General features: G+C 36.9%; 1 long non-coding RNA gene across 1 annotated transcript; it reads right to left on the bottom strand.

Annotated features, from left to right (window-relative positions):
• Positions 1 to 10,471: 10,471 nt before the first annotated feature.
• On the bottom strand, positions 10,472 to 20,142 carry LOC111772669 (uncharacterized). The gene is made up of 3 exons (XR_002806672.2): positions 19,990 to 20,142; positions 15,056 to 15,117; positions 10,472 to 10,599 (listed from the first exon to the last, which is right to left on the bottom strand). It is a non-coding gene; the product is annotated as an uncharacterized lncRNA (long non-coding RNA).
• Positions 20,143 to 20,358: the final 216 nt, after the last annotated feature.

Below are 20,358 nucleotides of genomic sequence, written 5' to 3'. Positions count from 1 at the left end.
CTGTGTTTTTTTGGTGAGGAAGATTGGTCCTGAGCTAACATCTGCTGCCAATCTTCCTCTTTTTGCTTGAGGAAGATTGCCGTTGAGCTAACATCTGTGCCCATCTTCCTCTATTTTTTGTATGTGGGATGCTGTCTCAGCATGGCTCGAAGAGCAGTGCATGAATCCTCACCCAGGATCCAAATTCGTGAACCCCAGGCTGCCAAAGCAGAGTGCACCAACTTAACCACTATGCCACCAGGCCAGACCCTCTGATGTTCCATGTTCGTCCCTCCAATGATTTGCAGGTTTATCAGGGAGATGTCATTCTCTGATTAGGGTGGGTTTAACCGTACCTCACACATGGCAGAGAACACAGGATTTGTAAGTGTCTGAGCAGAGCCTCCACATCCCAGGCAACAAGAACGCATATCCTGTGAGTCTCCATGAAAGGCAGTGCACAGGCACACCATACCCTAGTGACAGATGGGGGCTGTCACCACTGACAGCCAGCCAGCAGCCTCCAGCAAACAAGCAGGGGATGAAAGACGTGGGACTAGAAAATAAACATGTTGTCTCTGGCTGATGGAAGCTGTGCATTTTCAGTGCTTTGGAAAGAGAGGCCCAGCATGTTGGCAAGCATCAGGCGGTTGTTTGTTATGCATGTAGACCTTTATTTCTAGGAAAACTCTGAGCTCAGTGGAGATGGCAAAACACTGTGAGTTAATAACCTACTTTGACATCCACACAGGCTAACCACCCAGTTCTGCCCAGATGTGGCATGTGGTTATGGGGCATTAAATGTGTCGGCTGCTGTACTAAACATTTTTCACAGATTTCCTCATTTCATCTTTCTGACACCACAGTGTAATGGTTAAGCTGGGGCTTTAAAGTTAGAGTACTGTGGTTCAATCACGATCCATCATTACTAGTTTGTGTGGTTTGGGGTAAGTTCGTTGTCTTATTTAAGCCACAGTTTTCTCATCTCTAAATTGGGAAAAGAAATTGTATTGTTCTGTAGGCTTTCTAGAGATAGGATGCACCTTCATCCCAAATTTGTTGTTTCAGATTTAAGAATGAAGACACTACACACACACACACTCACATAGAGGATATGAAAATGTTTATTTCTCACAGAACGAGTCTTTCTGGGGTGAACAAAGCAGGCCGCTCAAACTAAGATGGCTTGAGAGATCAGAGGAAGGAGATGGCTTGGAGTTTTCATGGTGGTGAGGGAGTGGAGCTGGGGTAGTGTTCCTATAGTTTGAACTTCCTCCTGGCACCAAAGGAGGGCGTGCCACACAGGCTTCACAGCTTGTTCATATGTGGGGCAGAAGGGAAGCCAGAAGGGGTGAAACTTAAAAGCCATTATCAGTCAAATGTCAAAAATGGAGTCAGATTCCTTTTTCACAAGTGTCATAAAGTTTCCTGTATGAAGATTCACTGAAATAATCAATGTTTAATTCCTCATGCTGTGTCAGGCCCAAGTCAACTGGCCACTTGTGTTACCCACATGCTGGTGGAGTCAAAATAATACCCATTTGACAAATTGGAAAACTGAGGCTCAGAGAGCAGCATGACTAAAGTTAATCTGCTGACAAGTGGAAGAGCATGAAGTCAAGTCTAACTGTTTGGAATTCTACCCACTGAGCTTTTAACTACAATGCAAATAAACGCTCATCAGCACACCAGTATTGCTCATAGCAAAGAGGAGAAGAAAATACTGAATGACTATTCGATGCACTTGGTATCAATGCACCTGATTTATTTCTATCAATACTGCACAGTGTATGGGTGGAAGCTCTGAAGTGGGCAGTGTGGCTTGCGTTCTGGTACTTCCAATTACACTGCGTGACCTGGGTTTGCCAAATATCATACATAAAAATACAAAATACTCAGTTAACCTTGAATTTCAGGTAAAAAGTGAATAATTTTTTAGTCTAAGTGTCGCAGGCACTATGAGAACAGTGACATACTGCCTGGTCTCGTGATATCCTTGGCAGCGATTAACGTAAATTCTCCAAACCTTCTGTAATTTTTTTCTACTTTCCTTTACAGATGAACACATTACTCTTTGGGACAATTAGTACTGACTCCGAAGTTAGCTATACATGAAAACTTACAAATATTAATGTCCATGTCCTCCTAGACATTCCTATTTTCAATTGTTTTTTCCCTTTTGGAGGAGATAAGCACACGCATACGTGTACACACCATAAGTAAAAGGACTGCTTTTCATCCAGGGAGCTAGTTCCCACCAAGCCTGTGATAAGTAAGGAATCACATAATTTTAAGTCTCAAGAGGCAAATGGAAGATTCTTTTTTTCTTTCTCAGGGGAATAGTATCCTATTTTGTAATAACTAAAAAAGCTATCTTGGGATGGAGCAAAATGGTGAATTAAATGCAAATGCTCAGACTTTGATGAGGATATTCCCTTCGAACATAGTCTGATTTCTTAGCCTGGAGTCAAAACCCAGTTTTGAAGGAATATGCATGACTCTGGGATTCAAGCCAGCTTGGCATCAAAAGTCCTTCTGTGTGGCTTTTCTCGGCTGCCAGCAGCTTTGGCTCCTCCAGAGAGAAAGAGAAAAAAAAAAACTTTCTTTAGCTGTTTTCTTCTAATTGCAGAGAAAGCCTTAGTTTGCCTTTCTGGCACTTTGCTCTTCTGCAACTCTCTGAGAAAAAGAATAAGGGGGGGAAACCTCTGAATACATTGCTGACTACGAAATAATGTAAATAAGTTCCTTCTATAGTTTATAATCTAACAGGTGGATATGAGAGCGGCTTTCTCTAGCATCATCTCTACTGAGAGATGCTGGTTCCCTGAAATTTGACTTTTCAGTCCACTAACACGCATCTTTCTCTTTGCACATGTTTATCTCTCTGCCTCTATCATACCTCATTCCATATCCAAATTTCTTCGCATTCTCTGCCTCAAGCTTCTTGCCAATTTTATGAATTTCTATCCATTTTCCAAGCTTCATCTCAGGGATCACCATTCACTGAAGGCTTCACTACTTGAAGAGTCATATGCCCAGCTCTTTGCCCATCCTCTTCCACAGCACCATATCCCGTCACTCTGCTTCTTACACGAGTAAACCACCATCACATTGTTTACCATAGAACTCAATAGATTATGATCCCCTTGAACATCTCATTTTGTTTTATATCCTAGCACCCAGATAGATTGTCGCTAGATGTATTTATTTAAATGTGCACCTGTGTGTGGTTTGTTACTTTTTTGGCAAAGGGACTAGGCTATGTATGAATTGATAAGGCAAGTCTTAGAATACTTGTAATTTTGTCTGTATACATCATAGATATCGCTGTTGCCCCATCCATATCCCCTTGCCCTCACAGCTTCACTGCCTGCTGGTCTGACTTCCAGCTGAGAACAACTGTATTTCTTTGCAATGGGGTCTACACTGGCAGCTTGAGCCTGCTTTGCCCATGTCAGAGGTAGCCAAAAAAAAATTCCTCTTCCCACCTCCTCTATAGCCCTTGTAATGGGCTGAATTGTGTCCTTCCCCGAATTAGTATGTTGCAGCTCTAATTCCCCGTGTACCTCAGAGTGTGACTATATTTGGAGATACGGCTTTAAAGATGTGACCTGGTTAAAATGAGTTAACAGCAGTGAGTGTGGACTCTAATTCAATCTGACTGGTGTCCTTATAAAAAAAGGAAATTCGGATGCAGAAAGAAACACCAGATAAAAGACCATATGAGAACACAGGGAGAAGGTTGCCATTTTCAAGTGCAGGAGAGCAGCCTCAGAAGAAACCAATCCTGCCGATACCTTGATCTTGGGCTTCCAGAACTGTGAGGAAATAAATATGTGTTGTTTAAGCTGTCCAGGCTGTGGTACTTTGTTATGGCAGCCCTAGCACACTGACAGAGCCCTCCAGCAGCGAGTGACAGGAGTTGTTAAAATGCCCCGGGTTCCTCAAATCTTCAGTAGGATACTCTGAGATTCAAGTTCTACTCTATTTCCAGAGGAAGTAAGTTCCAACTAGCCACTGCAGTCACTGGCTTCATTATCGAGTCATTGTTGGCTCCTTGCCTTCCCAGTCTTGCTATTCCACTGGGATTTCTCGAGATCTCTTCCCAAACAACCTCCTTCCTTGGCTCTTTTCTTGGGGATCCTTCCGGTGAAACCCAGCTAAGATAATACAACCAATTCTTAAGCATCTATTTCACAAATGTTTCATTTTGTTCAATGTGATTGTTCAAGCAACATCTCCAAAGTGTTGAGAAACTATTCCAAGTAAATAGGAAAGATTTTATTAAAGATGCATAACAACTAAATTTTTCCTTACTTTTGTGAAATTTTCACAAAACCTACTGTTACAGAAATTGACTCCTTCACCATCCCACACCCACAGAATGTCATTTTATGAAGGAAGCGAAAAAAAAAATTTAAGAGAGGAGTGTTAATTCAGACCACTTTCAATTAATAATAATTATAAACATTTATACATGCACCTAAAAAACAAACTCAAAATGCAAGAAGCAGAAACTGACAGAACTAAACTATAGTAGTTGTAGATTTAAATACTCCACCTTCAATAATGGATAAAACAAACAGAGAGATCAACAAAGAAACAGAGGATTTGAATAACGCTACAAAACAACTAGACCCGGCAGAAGTTCACAGCACACTCTGCCCAACACCAACAGAACATGCATGCTTCTTGAATGCATATGTAATGTTCTCCAGCAGAGACCATTTGCTGGGCTTTAAACAGGCCTCCATATTTTTAAAAGAATTGAAATCAAAAGTGTGTTCTCCCACTACAATGGAATTAAATTAGATATTGTAACAAAAAGGAAATGAAAAGACAATCCCAATAATGGGAGAAAATACTTGCAAATCATGTATCTGACAGGGGACTTGTATCTGGAAAATATAAAGAACACTTCCAACTCAAAAATTTGAAAGACAAATAATCAATTAAAAATGGTCAATGGGACTGAGTAGATAGTCTTCCAGTGAAGATATGCAAATGACCAATGCTGTGGACTGAATGCTTGTGTCCCCCAAAATTCGTGCGTGGAAGCCCTAGCCCCAGAAGAGATGGTTTTAGGAGATAGAGCCTGGAGAGCGAATTAGGTTTAGATTAGTTTGTGAGAGCGGGCCCTCGTGATGCTAGTAGTGCCCTTATAGGAAGAGGAACAGACAGGGACTCTCACTCGCTCTCCACATGCATGCATGGAGGAAAGGCCATGTGAGCGCACAGGGAGAAGGCAGCTGTCTGCATCGAGGAAGAAGGCCCTCACCAAGAACCAAATCTGTGGGCACCTGATCTTGTACTTCCAGCCTCTGGAACTGTGAGAAATAAATGTCGGTCATTTAAGCCGCCCAGTCTATGGTATTTCGTTATAGCAGCTCAAGCTGACTGAGAGCCAAAAGCACATAAAAATATACTCAACATCACTAGCCATCAGGAAAATGCAAATCAAAGACACCACTTCATATATAGTTCACTGCAGCATTACTTGTAACAGCCAAAAAATATAAACCACCCAAACGTCCACAAACTAATAAATTAATAAAATGCGATATATCCATACCATGGATTATTGTTTGATAATAAAAAGGATTGAAGTACTGATGCATACTACAACATGGATGAATCTTGAAAGCATGCTAAGTGAAAGAAGTCTGACACAGAAGACCATATTTTGTCCGATTATATTTATACAAGATGTCCAGGACAGACAAATCTTTATAGCCAGACAGTAGATTAGCAGTTGCTGAGGGGTGGATTGAATATCTGTGGGGGTGGGTGGGGAGTAACCGTTGATAGATATAGAGATGCTTTTAGGGTGATGCAAATGTTATAAAATTAGATTTTGGTGATGGTTGACAATTCTGTGAATATACTAAAAAGTATTAAATTTTACATTTTAATGAGTCAATTGTAATGGCATCTGAATTATATCTCAATAAAGGCACAAAATATGACAATCTTTGATTTGTTCACAAGTCTGAGCACTCAAACGAGACTTCAGGTTTTTGTGATATATACCATAGACAATATGATAAAAATATTCATTAGATGCTCAATAAATGCTTGTTAAGTAAAATATGAAAGATTTAATCATTCAGGAAAATACTGTCTACAGGTCTCTGCTCTAACTTCTTTCTTTTCTCTCTCTATATATCAGATACTTGAATGGTGAACAATAAGATTTGATGAGGGGAAGGCCCCATGGCTGAGTGGTTAAGTTTGCGTGCTCCACTTCAGTGGCCCAGGGTTTTGCCAGTTTGGATCCTGGGCACAGACCTATCACCACTCATGAGGCCATGCTGAGGTGGCCTCCCACATGGCACAATCAGAAGGACCTATATCTAGAATATACAACTATGTACTGGGGGGCTTTGGGGAGAAGGAAATAAAAGAAGATTGGCAACAGATGTTAGCTCAGAGGCTAATCTTTGGGGGGAAAAAAAGATTTGATGAGATAAATAATAGACGTGAAATCACAAAATTCCTCAATTTCGTAGAATATCAAAGATCCAATGAAACAAAAAGAAAATAAAGAAGTCCATTAAATCAAAATAATTTATATTTAACTGTTTCCTCTATGCACCTTCATAACAGCTTGGTAAATGTTTGCCTAAAACAATGTGCCCACGTGCCTAAGGTTGTGAATAGCCTTTTTTAAATTGTGGCAAAATATACGTAACGTTAAATTTACTATTTCAACTGTTTTTAAGTGCACAATTCAGTGGCATTAACTACATTCACATTATTGTAACTGAATTACCTTTACAAAGGGTTTGACAACAGCATTTAAGGTACTGCAAAGATAGGAACACACCTAAATTAACGATGTGTCTCAACCTGCCTGGGACAGATTTGGTTAATGTCTGTTACTCCAGCTTAATGATTAATCGAGCCCTTTTTGATTCCATAAAATGTCCTAATTTGGAAGATTAATTATACCATCACCATAAATTCATACCTACTTCTCTCCTACTTTCTGACCGCCTACTGTTTTTCATCCTGGAGCTGGACTTGGGGACTTTCTTCCTCTGGCAAATAACCGCTCATCCCTGAAGCCTCCACTCAGGTCACACCCCCTTTGCTGCCCTCTTTAAACTCCAAGGATCTAATCTCTTGTCTGTATCCTTGCGTTTTTTATGTAAACCCACTAAGGTAATTAGGTATTTCCCAACATGCTGGAAAAGCATCTGGATTAGAGTTACACCTAAAAATTCATTTTTGCACTCTACTTCTTATACAGAGCACGACACACGGAACATGCTCAAATGTTTGTCAAATGAATAAATATTTCATGATTTATGCTTGCCACAACATCTAATTCCAGAGGCATTAGGGGGTGGTGAATATCTAACTCTATTTATCACAGAAGACAATTTCTGTACAGTGTTTGATTACCTCTTAAAATAACCACACACACACACACAAACTCGGAAACTCCTTTGCCCGTGGCTACTGGATAAATAAATAAATAAGCCACACTCATAGAGCTTGTCAAAGTACTACTTCCCAAAGGAGAATTTTGCTCTTCTCTCTCATTTATCTAGGCCTGTGCAGAGGCTTTTGACCCAATTTAGCATAGATAAATGACCCGTGATGTGAAATTTCCCAACAGTTTAATAATGCATTTAACTCAAAGTGACACTTGCTTGCAGCTGCCTTAAAGCACTTGGAGGCGATACATGTCTCTTTGAAATGATGGATGGTGAGGAGATAGGCCGGGGGTGAGACAGCCCCCACCCATGTCCCCCAGGGAAGAACTAGGAAATCCATTTTAAATTGCCCGCAGCAAATTCAGAGCTTGTGAGATTTAATTTAATATATGCAATTTCTAATATCATTTACAGTTATGACCATTAGATTAACTGCAGGAGGAAGCTTTTTGTATCCTGTATAATACTCCTTTTTTCCTGTGATACATTGAAAAGGTTCTATTGATGTCCCCTTACAAAAGTTCACAAACAGAACTTTTTTTGTGTATGAGGAAGACTGGCCCTGAGCTGACATCTGTTGCCAATCTTCCTCTTTTTGCTTGAGGAAGATTGTCATTGAGCTAACATCTGTGCCAATCTTCCTCTATTTTATGTGCGATGCCTTCACAGCATGGCTTGACAAGCAGTGGTAGGTCCACACCCGGGATCTGAACCCGTGAACCCCAGGCTGCCAAAGCAGAGTGCATGAACTTAAACGCTACCCCACTGGGCAGACCCCCAGAACTTTTTGCTTGTTACTTAAAATGCTTTCATAATCCACAGAATAATTGAGCTGAGGCAAATTGTTTGGCATGTTTTTAAAATCATATGCAATGGAAGAGAAATATTTACCTTGTTTTTGTTAAGTTCAACAATCACAAAATCAATAAATCCAGAGGTTGTTCATCATATTCAATATTATGGTCAAAAAAGGAAGATGAAAGGACGCATTTCCCATTCTCTGATTTCACTTTCTACTTTTTTTGGAAAAACATTACATATTTTGTTGTATAATGTGTGTTCTGTGGTAGACGTTATAAACAAAGAATTTTGCTATTTTTTCTGATCACATACTCTTTTGTGGACATATTTATAACTCTTCAGAGGATACAGTAAACAAGAGAAAAATGTTTTGCATTGTCCTATATCTGTAAAGTCGCTTTATTCGTCCATATTCTTTGAGTTTGGTAATTGCTTTGGGAGTTACTCCAACACTTTAGCAATCAGCAAAGTATGATGGTAGAGTACTAGTATACTCATTTACTGAGTTTAATATACACAAATAATTATATACATGTGGGGAGGTATGTGCAGGATTTTGAGGGGAACACAAAATGGAATTGAGTAGGAATATGCTATCTGGAGGCTGGAGCCTGCCAAATTCCTGAACCAGACTGCTGACATCCCGAACAGATTGTACCTTTTCTTATAGACTCGGTTCCTTTCAACATTGATGTGAAATTTTCCATAGGCATAGCTTGAATTTGTGGACGTGCAAAAGCACACATATGATCACAGATGTGCACACACACAATCAAAAGCAGGAGGCAAAGAGTAACTGACTGATATTTACAACCTTCTTTCTCTTTCCCTTCCTTCCTCTCTTTCCTCCCTCCCTCCCTTTCTTCCTTCCTTCTTCTCTCTCTGTCCCTTTCCTCCTTCTCTTTTTCTTCTTCTCCCTCCCCTTCCCTCTCTCCCTTCGCCTCTCCTTTCCCCCTCCCTCCCCCTTTGCCTCTCCTTCTCTCTCTCTTCTTTCTGTCCTTATGTCTTTCAGTTCTTAGGAATTATGATCCATTCTCATTACACTCCTCTCATTGCTTCAAAGACTCCTCAAGAACTAGAACATTGAAATAAGACTTTTTAAAAATAATCAGTAAATATTGGATAATAATTTTATCAGTATATCATTTCTTAGGAAAAGAACATTTTGAAAGTATGCTATGATGGCGTGTTGGAGGACACATATTTTTACTTCCTTATAGCAACTAAAAGCAATATGTATTTTGTGAGTCTCCAAAATATACTGACTCAATCCTTGTGATAAAACAATTTTCTGAAGTTTTCAAATCTAGTATCTTCTATCAGTCCCCAACTACAATTAATTGATTAATTCTTTCTCTTGGCTGTCTTCTATGATTGTCTTCTTTCTCCCATGCCTATGGCTGAAATTCCAGTGGAGTCTACTAGTCTTGCCCACTGAATTATATCCAGTAAATATTCATACTTCTCCATTTGTTTTCTAAATGGTGAATTTGCTTGTTGGAAAGTTTATTTGAATTGTGATGGAAATAAAATCCATTCACTGTGAATGGCTAATATGTCTCAATTCTCTTTTAACATGTGCACGTTTTTCTTGCATCACTTTTTTATTTGTTTCATTATTTGCATCATTTTATTTGTTTCTGAAACTGTGTTACTTACCTTATGGAGTTTCTCCAATCTTCATTTCATTGATTAAAATTCTGTGGTAAGATTGAGGTTATATCTAGAGCCCTGATCAGATTAATAGTTTTCAGATCTACGTCGTCTGATAATCTTTCTTTTGATTATGTGCCTCAAGCCACTAAAAAAATGGCCAACTTGGAAAACTACTTGCCACATGGAATTCATATCCCTAACATATGAAGAGCTTCTAAAAGATAGAGAAGAAAGCACTAGGAAATGTAGAGAAAAGTGGACTAAAGATATTAGAGGGAGTTTACAGAAAGGGAAATGCAAATAACCCATAACCTTCTGAAAAATGCTCAACTCACTCATAATAAGATAAATAGAATTTAAAACCATGCTGAGGTACCATTTTTCATCTATGATACTGGTGGAAAAAGTTTGACAACTTGTTCTGTTTGTGGCTATGGGAATATAGGTATTTCACACATTGCTAGAGAGAAAGTAGGAAGGGGAATGTGGCAGTATTGAGCAAAATCACACATATATTTCCCGTTTGACTCAATTATTCCAATTCTAGGAATCTAACCTAATAACACGTTGGCCAAAAAAACATTCAAAAAGACAAATGTGTAAGTCTCTTTATTGAAGAATTGCTTCTAATACTGAAAGACCAGAAACTACCCTGAATGGCCATTTGCAAAGCTCTTCTTAAATCCATCCTGAGACATCCTTTCAATGGATTACTACACATCTGGAATAAAAAAAATGAGGCATATCTCCATTTACTACCACAACTTGATGTTTAGAAATATTAAGTGGAAAAATCAAGGTGGAAATAATACTAATATGCTACACTTCATCTGAGAAGATACATTGTGTGTGTGTGTGTGTGTGTGTGTGTATACATACAAACATATTTGGTTACATTTTTTTAAAAATGATGAAAAGATAAATCTAGATTTAAGGCTAAGTTTGCTTAATTTTAAGCTAAACTAAACAAACTATAGAGGGAGTGAGGGTATAGTGTGAAGAAGAGAGAAATAGAAACTACATATTTTTTAATATACCTTGGTTTATAGATTTGACTCTGGGACCATGTAAATATATCATGCCTTAGAGGAAACAAAATTCAATTTAAAAAGAGAAATTCTTAACATTTAAAATAAAATGAAAAAAAATGAAGCTAATTTTGTATTCAATTTTTAACACAGCCACACAGAGGGGAACTATTGTATGAGATTTTAAAACCTTAATTGGACTATACATCTCTAATAAGATAAACCTACTGATAAAAAGCTTTAAAATTCAAACAATTTTCAACAATCATATTATTGGTGATAGTGTTTGTATTGCTATTCTGAGACTATTATGCATGAGTCTTGTCAGTGATTGGTTATGTATGTCAAAGTAAATGAACAAGTTGGTAGAATTTTTGAGAATCAAGACTTTAATCGAAAATGAAAGAAGGTAAAGATTTAAGCTTGATGATGTTATTTAATGACACTGTTTTCCTGAATTTCAATTGGAATATCAGTATATACTCTCAATATATTTTTATTTATGTATTTTCTAGCTTCATCCACTCTACACAGACCTAGAACAACCTAGTGGCAATGCCTTAACACTCAAGATATTAGCCTATAAATACTACATCCCGCTGAATAGAATAAGGACTCCTTGGAGAAATGGCTGACTCATGACTGAGGACAAGATATATTCAGGGTAAACCTGGGATATCTTATCATATCAGAAAGCAAGAAAACTGTTGAAAATTACTGGGTCTTGTCAAAGGACTCAAGAGTCAATCTGAATAGATGCGCACTGGCCAAATACAGGAGAATCTGAGACTCAATAACGACAATAAATGCAATGGATTGGAACACGCATATATGTATAAATTGATGAGTTAAGAATAACCTAAAAAACTCATTGATCACCTTGGTAGCATGTTAGAAACCAACTCATAATTTTTCAAAATGGTAAGAAAAAGGAAAAAATTAAGATTTAGTGTGACTTTTCTACCTCTGCATAACCATAATTAGTGAGAGAAAGTTTCTCTATGTGGAAGTTTTCTAGGAAATGAGGAAGGAGTGAAAAAATTAGAATAGCACTATTTTGTAGCACCTAATGAATTACTGGATCTAGGAAATGTGCACCAGTGTCCTATCTGGGCTATTCACCCACCAAAATGAACCTGTTGTAATAATAAAGGCTTTGGTACAATGGTTTACAGGTTGATGGGTCTACCCACCACCCCACTCCACTCTATCTTCTTTTCCAGTTTCTTCCTTTTTTTTTTGCATATTGTTGTTATTTTTTCTTATTTTTATGCTCTTTCAACTTAATTTTATAATCAACTTTAGCTCCAGAAAAAAACAGATATAATTACTGGAATTACTTAAAATTTATTAAATTATTTAAAGGAAAGAGTTATCTTACATAGTTTAGTCTTCCTATCCAAAAACATGAAAAGTCTTCATTTGTCCAAATCTTTTCTTGTTTCCTCTCCCCATAATGGTTTTGGATAGGTCAAATTAAGATTACACTTAAATATTTTGTTTTATTTTTGTAATTTAATTATTATATTTATTTAATTATTGAAAATTATTTCATTATAATATAACTGAGTTTTATATAAGAAATTACAGGTTTTTATAAACTGCTACTTTATTATATTATCTTAAAAGCTGCAATAGTTTATATAGTGATTCTTTGGGTTTTACCAGTATTTTACCTCTTGTTTTCTCACCTCTGTTTCTGATTTCTTTCTCATGGTGAAGTGTATTGACTAATATTTCTGATACCTTGTTAAATAGAGTTCATAGAGTTATGTAAAATAGTCTCTTGGGATGAACTTTTTAAAATTCATCTAGTTTGGTGGTTATTTCCCACTTGTTATTTCTAAGTGTCTGAATTTTTCTCTCTCCTCTGACTTTACGTATTTGTTCTCTCTCTGTGTCTCTCAAATTAGCTAATGGTTTGATTTTTTTTTTAATTTCAAAGATCCAGCTTTTGGATTAATTTATTGCATTAAATATTTTCTTCTTCTGATTTATAATCCACTATTTCTACCTGTACTTAATTCCAGTTCTTCTCTTTTTGTTGTGGCTTCCATTGTTCATTTTTCTAGATCTTTGGGTTGAATCTTTAATTTGTTTTTCTTCATTTCTATTGATACTAGATGCGATACATGTGCTCTGAGCACTGTTTAGCTATACTATAAATTCTGATATGTAATAGTTTTGCTATTACCGTTGTTTCATTTTTAATTTTGTGAGAATTACTACTCAGCTCCCCAGCCCCCACTCTTATCTGGACTGCTCTCTTTCCCCAGTGGTCCCTGTCCTGCTCAATTTGGATTCTTTCAACAGCAGTTTTTCCTCAACTTAGGGCTTTGTCATAGAAGAAACTTCAGTTAATAGGCCCAGACTTCTCCAGCACTCTTCCGTCTGATCACATTGTAATTTCTTGACAATGAGTGTTGTCTGGACCATGAAAACTCCCTCCCAGTTCCAACTGCTGCTCTGGGATTGGCCTTCCCCATTTAATGATAACGGATTGTCGGTGACTTGGGACTTCCTATCTCATGGCCATCAGACACACAGGCAACATCCTCTGCACTCTGCCACACAGACCCTGATACCACACGAAACCTGAGGTTCTGCGCAGGTGGTCCATACCAGTTTGTAACTCTGGATTTGTGCGGATTACATCTCATCTAGTTTTGTTGTAGATGTTATTGTGTGTTTTCAGGTTTGCTATCCTAGTTTCTTCATTTCTTTGTGTGTTTTTATGAGAGAGAGGGGATATTCAGATAAATTCAATAACTATGCATGCTACCACTATTTTCCAACATCTTCTAAAATTTTCTGCCATAGTCTTTTCAAAAATTAACATTTTTGAAGTACAATTTACATACAATAAAATGCATCCATTTTAAGTGTAGTTAAGTGAGTTTTGACAAATGTAGTCCCTTGTTTGACCATCACCACAATCAAGACACAGTATGTACCTTTCCCAGTAAATCTACTCATCCCTGGCTTTAGGCAACCAATGATATGCTTACTGTCATTACAGTTTGCATTAGACTTTTCTAGAATATAATATAAATGGAGTATGTACTCCTTTGTGCCTGGCTTCTTTCACGCAGTCTAATGTGTTTAAGAGTTATCCATTTCAATTGTTTATTTTATTGCTGGGTAGACTTTCAGTGTAAGAATGCACGACAATTTATTATTTAAGTTGTTTTCAGTTTTACATTATTTTGAATAAAGCTGCTATAAACAAAAACAAAAAAATTATAAAACAAATTTTTTCTCATTACGTTTATGAAGTCCTTGTGTATTAATTCCATTAACACTCTCATTTCTGAATCTGTTTCAATTGACTGATTTTTCTCCCAGTTATGGGTCACATCTTGAGTCCCACCATTTGGGTCATATGTTTCTTGCATGTTTAGTAATATTTTATTGGATTCTGGTCATTGTTGAATGTCTGGATTTTATTGTCTTCCTCTAAGCGGCGTTGAACTTTTCTATGGCAGACGGATCATTTATGTAACAAACAGTTGATCCTTCCAATCTTGCTTCTAATATTTTTAGTACGGGTCTGGAATAACCTTTATTCTAGAGAAGTTTAGGTGTATATTAAGATGTGGACACCTCTGGGGTATCCACTGAATGCCCTGAGTGATCAAAGAGATCTTTCTGGGATGGCTGGTCAGAATTCATACACACCACCGCCCAGGTGAACTTGATGAATTATTCCGTTTACAGCGCCCCAGTTCCTCATTGCCTGGCCCTTTGGAGTTTTGATGTCCACATGGACAACTGAGTAATATCAAGGAGACTCCTATGCAAATTACCACAGGTCATTTTCTGCACAGCTCCTTTCTCTCCACAGCTCTGCCCTGCAGCTTCCATCTGCCTCAGTCTCCCCGAAGTCAAACCTGTCTTTTCACCTCAATAAACCATTGTGCTGTGCTCAGGATTTCTCCCCAAGCACCGTGGTCTAGAACATGGCTTCAGGAATGAAATCGGTGTCCTCACGGGGTTCAGCTGGTTTATTTCCCTTCTCCCAGGGATTACAATTCTATAGTGGTTTTTTTCAGTGTTTGAAAACATTATTTCATATATTTTGTTCAGTATTCACTACAGGAGGATAAGTCCAGGCCCTGTTAGCACATCATGGCCAGATGCAGAACTAACCTGTAATATGATCTGATTTGTCTCCTGTCTTCCTGGTTTGAGACCCTTAATCACCATTGTAACTGTAATTAAGAGAAAATAGTAGTTGTATTATGTCGCTATTATAATTTTTCCTTACTTTAATTCTTCAGTGACTTTCTCTATTGATCAACATTTTTTCTCAATATTTAAGAAAAAAGTGATCATGTTGTAAAATTACTTGAATCGTTAAATATATGACATATTAAACCATAAAATATATGATATACTTAAAAAGTATCTAAAGACTTTTAAATTTTTTTTAATATCCTGACTCCAAAGTCAACCTGAGTAGATTTATAACTAATGTAATACAAATACAACATACTTAACAAAAATATAAATAAACATAGAAAAATCAGTAACAGAAAAATATGGAAGGATGTATATTGATTTTGAGGCTAAAAAGAATTGATGAAAGAGAGCCAAAGACAATTCAAACACTATGTTGATCCATTGCACCAACTTACCTAAGCGAGTTCTTTGACTGTAAACATTGGATCTGGACAACTTATGGAAACATTGAATTAATTGGAGGGATAATGAATACCTTATATTTTGACAATAAATTAGGTCCAGAAATAGAACAGGAACTGGGCTCCTCACTCTATCAAAGTAAAGAAATCTATTACGCTGTTAAATTAAATGAGGTCCAACGATTTTCAGTATTTTTATTGCACAGCTCAAGATTTATTCATATTTCAGCAAGTAACCATCAATTTGACATATCTACATGAGAGCAGGGCATGTGGTTAAAGGTTCATACTCTATCCAGTGATGAAGAAAACTCCTCAAAAAAGATCTTTTTGTTATGACAATAAGATGGGTAAGATGTTGGATAGTCAAAAGAAGGCCAGTGATTGTAATGCATTTCCATGTCTGAATTACTTACCTCTCTTTTGAAACAAGGAAGTATATCAATTCCTAAGGAAAGTTAAAGTTTTTCCTGGCACTAAAGTAAAAAGCAATGCATAATGTAAAATCCTGCTGGGTGAGACTGTATGATATTGTGGACAGAAGTAGTTTTAAAATGATTAATTCTTACAACAACCACACACCAAAGATGAGATCAAAATACACCTAAGTAAAGGACTTTTCTTAAGTATCTCAGCTGATGTCTAATGTTACCCATTTATCTAATTGGATGGATATATAGAGTTTAAATTACTAGCATATTAGGTGGGTGATATTCCTTTATACCCCTGGAGCTAATTAAGGGAGAAAAAAATCTCTCTATACACATGATAACTTTTGATAAAAAATTATACTACTAAATATGTAGACACAGGACCAATGTTTCATTATCATCAGATATAATATGATAAATATGCACCTTTTTTTCTTTAAATGAAGTCCATGGTAGCATTTTAAGACTTAGCATCTTAACTCTTGTTTAAGAAACAAAAGAGCAACTTGAAGACTTGAGTTTCATAGAAAGGTTTTTTTTTTTTTGAATTGTCGAGGCTAAAGGTAACTACATGAAAATAATCTTTGTAAATCTACTATATATGGTATTTTCAACAAAAGCAAGATATTTTATTCCATCATGACTGCATTTGCTTTCTTTGGTAGAATGACTATGAGGAAGTAAGTTTGAGACATCCTGCCTTAGAATTTGCCCTAGTTAACCCTAGCAATTTGCAAGTACTTTTCCTTTTTCTTGTCTCCAAACAGTCTTTCATACTTGTGCAACGTCTCTGGCCAGCCCTCCAGAACGCTAATGCTGCTGGAGACAGCCAATGTGCTCAAGAAGAGTGGAACTAATCAGGTGGATATTTATTAGCGAGCCCAGAAATGCCAAAAGAGAGAATAACATCAACGAAAACGAGTCTTATATTCCTTTCTTTATTTTATGGACTCTATTTATTCTGGTAGAAAACCTGAAAGTTTGACAGTTGTGTCTACTTTGCAAGCTCCATCATATAATATTGTAGCAATATGAGCAGAGGAGAGGAACAACATGATTTAACAGCATGAAGAGAACAAATGAGCATTAACTGTATCATTCCAGCAGAAACACTCCTAATATCTTAACTGAAGGAGGGAGAGCAGAGGAAATGGAAGGCCAATTACACTGACTATAGTGGCTGCAAATATGTACGGCTACCTTCATGCTTCAATGATGCTGTAATTATGTTTCTAAGAAATGCTGAATGCAGGCAACCTCATTCTTATTTCAATCCTGCTGTTTATCTCCTGCCAGTTTAACACACACTCTTACGAGTGGAGTAATATATGTCATACCACACAATGGGGTACCCCTGCCAAACTCCCATTGAAGTAATGGACATTTTAAAAGATCATTTTACACATTTTTCTTTCTGTTTTGGTCAAAATTCAGTCAGTCTTTATCAAATCGATTTGGGCTAATAGGGCACTTTAACAGATTTACCTTCTTACACATATATCCACTATTTGACCTTAAAGCCCAGGAAGAAATTGTGAAAGAATGATTAAGGGTGACCTGCCCATAATTATGCCATAAGATTGTATGTCTTTTACTATCTCTGTATGAACAAATAATTGAAAATTAGGGGAATTACATGGGTGTTTCAATGCTAGGAAGACACACTTTTTTACTTTTTACCTTGTTATTTTTGTTAGTATCCATAAAAGCTATTCATTTTACACGTGTGGACAGACGAAATGACTGGTTTGATAATTTTCTGGTGAATCAGATTCCATAAATAGTTGATCCCTGGAATAGTTTCAAAATGCCAATATGTGTTCCCTTCATCTTTTAAAATCATCTCCCATTCTTATTAGATTGGACTCATTAGTAACCCATATTTAAAACATGCCTTTTCTTCTTCTCTCGTTCTAAATTGCCCTTCAGAAAAATAACTCTGATATGCAGACGATGGCTGAAGGTCATAGCCTGGATCCTGGAGAGAGGAGAATACTCCTTAACCGGAAAACGCAACCAGGATGGACTAAGCCAGGTAAGATGAGGGTCACGAGCAACAACGTTGGGAATTTGGTGATGTATCTGAGGAAAAGTGACCAGAACTTGGTAACTAATAGATGTGGGGCTTAAGGGAGATAGAGAAACCTAGAATGATTTCCACGTTCTGATTTAGTTAGATGGGGAATGGCGATACTATTATCAAGTTAAGGAATACAGCTGGAAAATCAAGATGGTCTTAAAAGAAGATAATGTGTTCCGTTTTGAACATGAATTTGAAGTGTCAAAAGGAAATTTTTCTGCAAAGATGAATGTTTTTTTCACTTCCAAGTAAAACAGGGAAGGTCAAAGAAAAGAACTAGGGACTTTTCTGAAGGCTCAAAAATGAATCTACAACTTCAATCATCCTTGAAATATTCTGAGAACAAATTAGATATGCTAAGACAACTACTTCTCTTTACTACATAATTATTTCTCTGAATCTTCTTTAATGGAACATTTGGTTATCCTAAAAAATATCATATTTTGGTGTTTTAATTAATACCAATGCATCATTACTTAGCTAGAAAGTTAAACAATTTTTAAACAATTATATTTGGAATATTGAAACCTTTCTGACAATTAAAGTCATGATTCATTTCCTCTCGCTGAGGCACCTGGAGTGAGCTGCAAAAGTAATTATATTCATTGTAAATTTACATGCTATGCATATCCTGGTAAGCATTCTGCAGGAAAGTGGTACAGGAAGACACAGGTGCTTAAATTAATAAACATTAGGAAATCAGCAAGAGAATTAAACTACACTAGTTATTGTTTCCAAACTAATTATTTAATAATTGAACATCTCTCTACACCTGGTCCCAAATCAAGAGATTCCATGACCTCACAGGCTTTGGGGTTCACATTTGACAATTTAATATGAAAGTTGCATAGTGCAGGGCAATGAACTGGGCGGTTGGTGGAGGGCAATTTAAATTTCCCTGAAGTTCTCCTGAAAGTTCACAAATCAAAACGTTCACACTTGTAAAACAGGGGTGTAATTAATTGTTAAGAAGCCTTGTTAATACTTCAAGCCTGAGAACAAACAAGGTCCTTTTGCAGACACTAAGTTCCCCGGTGGAACTTGGGCAGGAGGCATTAAGTGAGTGACTACCCATGGGCTTGACATCATAATGGTAATATTCTCACTTTTGAGACAATACATTCTCCTCGTTTTAAGGTTTGTCCAAAAACTGTGTTCCCTGGAACCTCCAGAAGCCTTTTATTTTTTACCCTGAATACTGGCATTCTGAAAATTGCATGCTAGTGTGAGAAATTCCAGAAGACTCCTTTCACAAAGTTAAAACTTGGCAGCAGCAGCCAAAGCTGTATCAGAGAATCTATGTACATTTCTCTCCGTCTAAGATTATTAAAAATATAAAACAAATGTTTAGAATAATGCTTCGATTTCACATTACATCTAGCACATAGCATATTAGGCATTCACTAAATATTTGTTGAAAAATTAAATAGGCAAATGAATAAATGACTAAAAGAATAGCTATGATTGAATGAGTGCATTGATGAATGAATGCACAGGGTAATTTTCTGACTCTACAACAATAATGACAGTAAATGTGGTAACTACTCAATTCTTCACCCATTCAAAACATCTCTTCACTTGTCTTCCCCGATAGGTTAACTCATCTCCATCCTCTAGGCTGATGTTCACTGGAGTATACAGAGAAAATCACTCTTGCTTCAGATCATGGAACCCAATGACTGGAATGGGTTGAGATCTTAATAAATGTTTTTTGAATATTTGTTGAAAGGTTGTCTAACAATTCACCTCAGATACATCAGATACAAGAAAAGTAAAGCAACAAAAGGAAATCAGAAACAGTATTCAATTCATGGTTTTCAAATTATTGAATTAAAAATATTCACTTGAAATTTGAAGCAGGAAAGGGAAGGAAAACTATCACTTATGGACCTTCAACTCGCATAGGTGCTGACAGTCTATGAATCTCACCTTGTTTATTTTCCTACTATGTGTTAATAGGATCCATTTCTATTTAACAGATCAAGCAACTGAGACTCAGAGAGGTGAATTTCTTTCTTCAAAATCAGTTCATAGACGGCAGAGCTGATTCTGCTCCCTTGTCCTTGTGACTCCAAATTCCATGTTCTTTCTACATGGCACCTCCTGAATTCTCTGTAGAATATTGGATGTTAGAATTTAACTCTAGGCCAACAGATCAAACATATTTTTTATCCTAAGATAAATTAATTATTAAATAGCTCATACCTGAGTTGTACCATAGATGGACTGACATTTAACTGTACCCAAGAAGAAAGGCAAAATAGAGAAAGACACGAATGATTTCTACAATAGGCTGGT

Source organism: Equus caballus, chromosome 3 (assembly GCF_041296265.1).
Source record: "Equus caballus isolate H_3958 breed thoroughbred chromosome 3, TB-T2T, whole genome shotgun sequence".
Classification (NCBI taxonomy): domain Eukaryota; kingdom Metazoa; phylum Chordata; class Mammalia; order Perissodactyla; family Equidae; genus Equus; species Equus caballus.
This window is presented reverse-complemented; position numbering and strand designations above follow the sequence as displayed.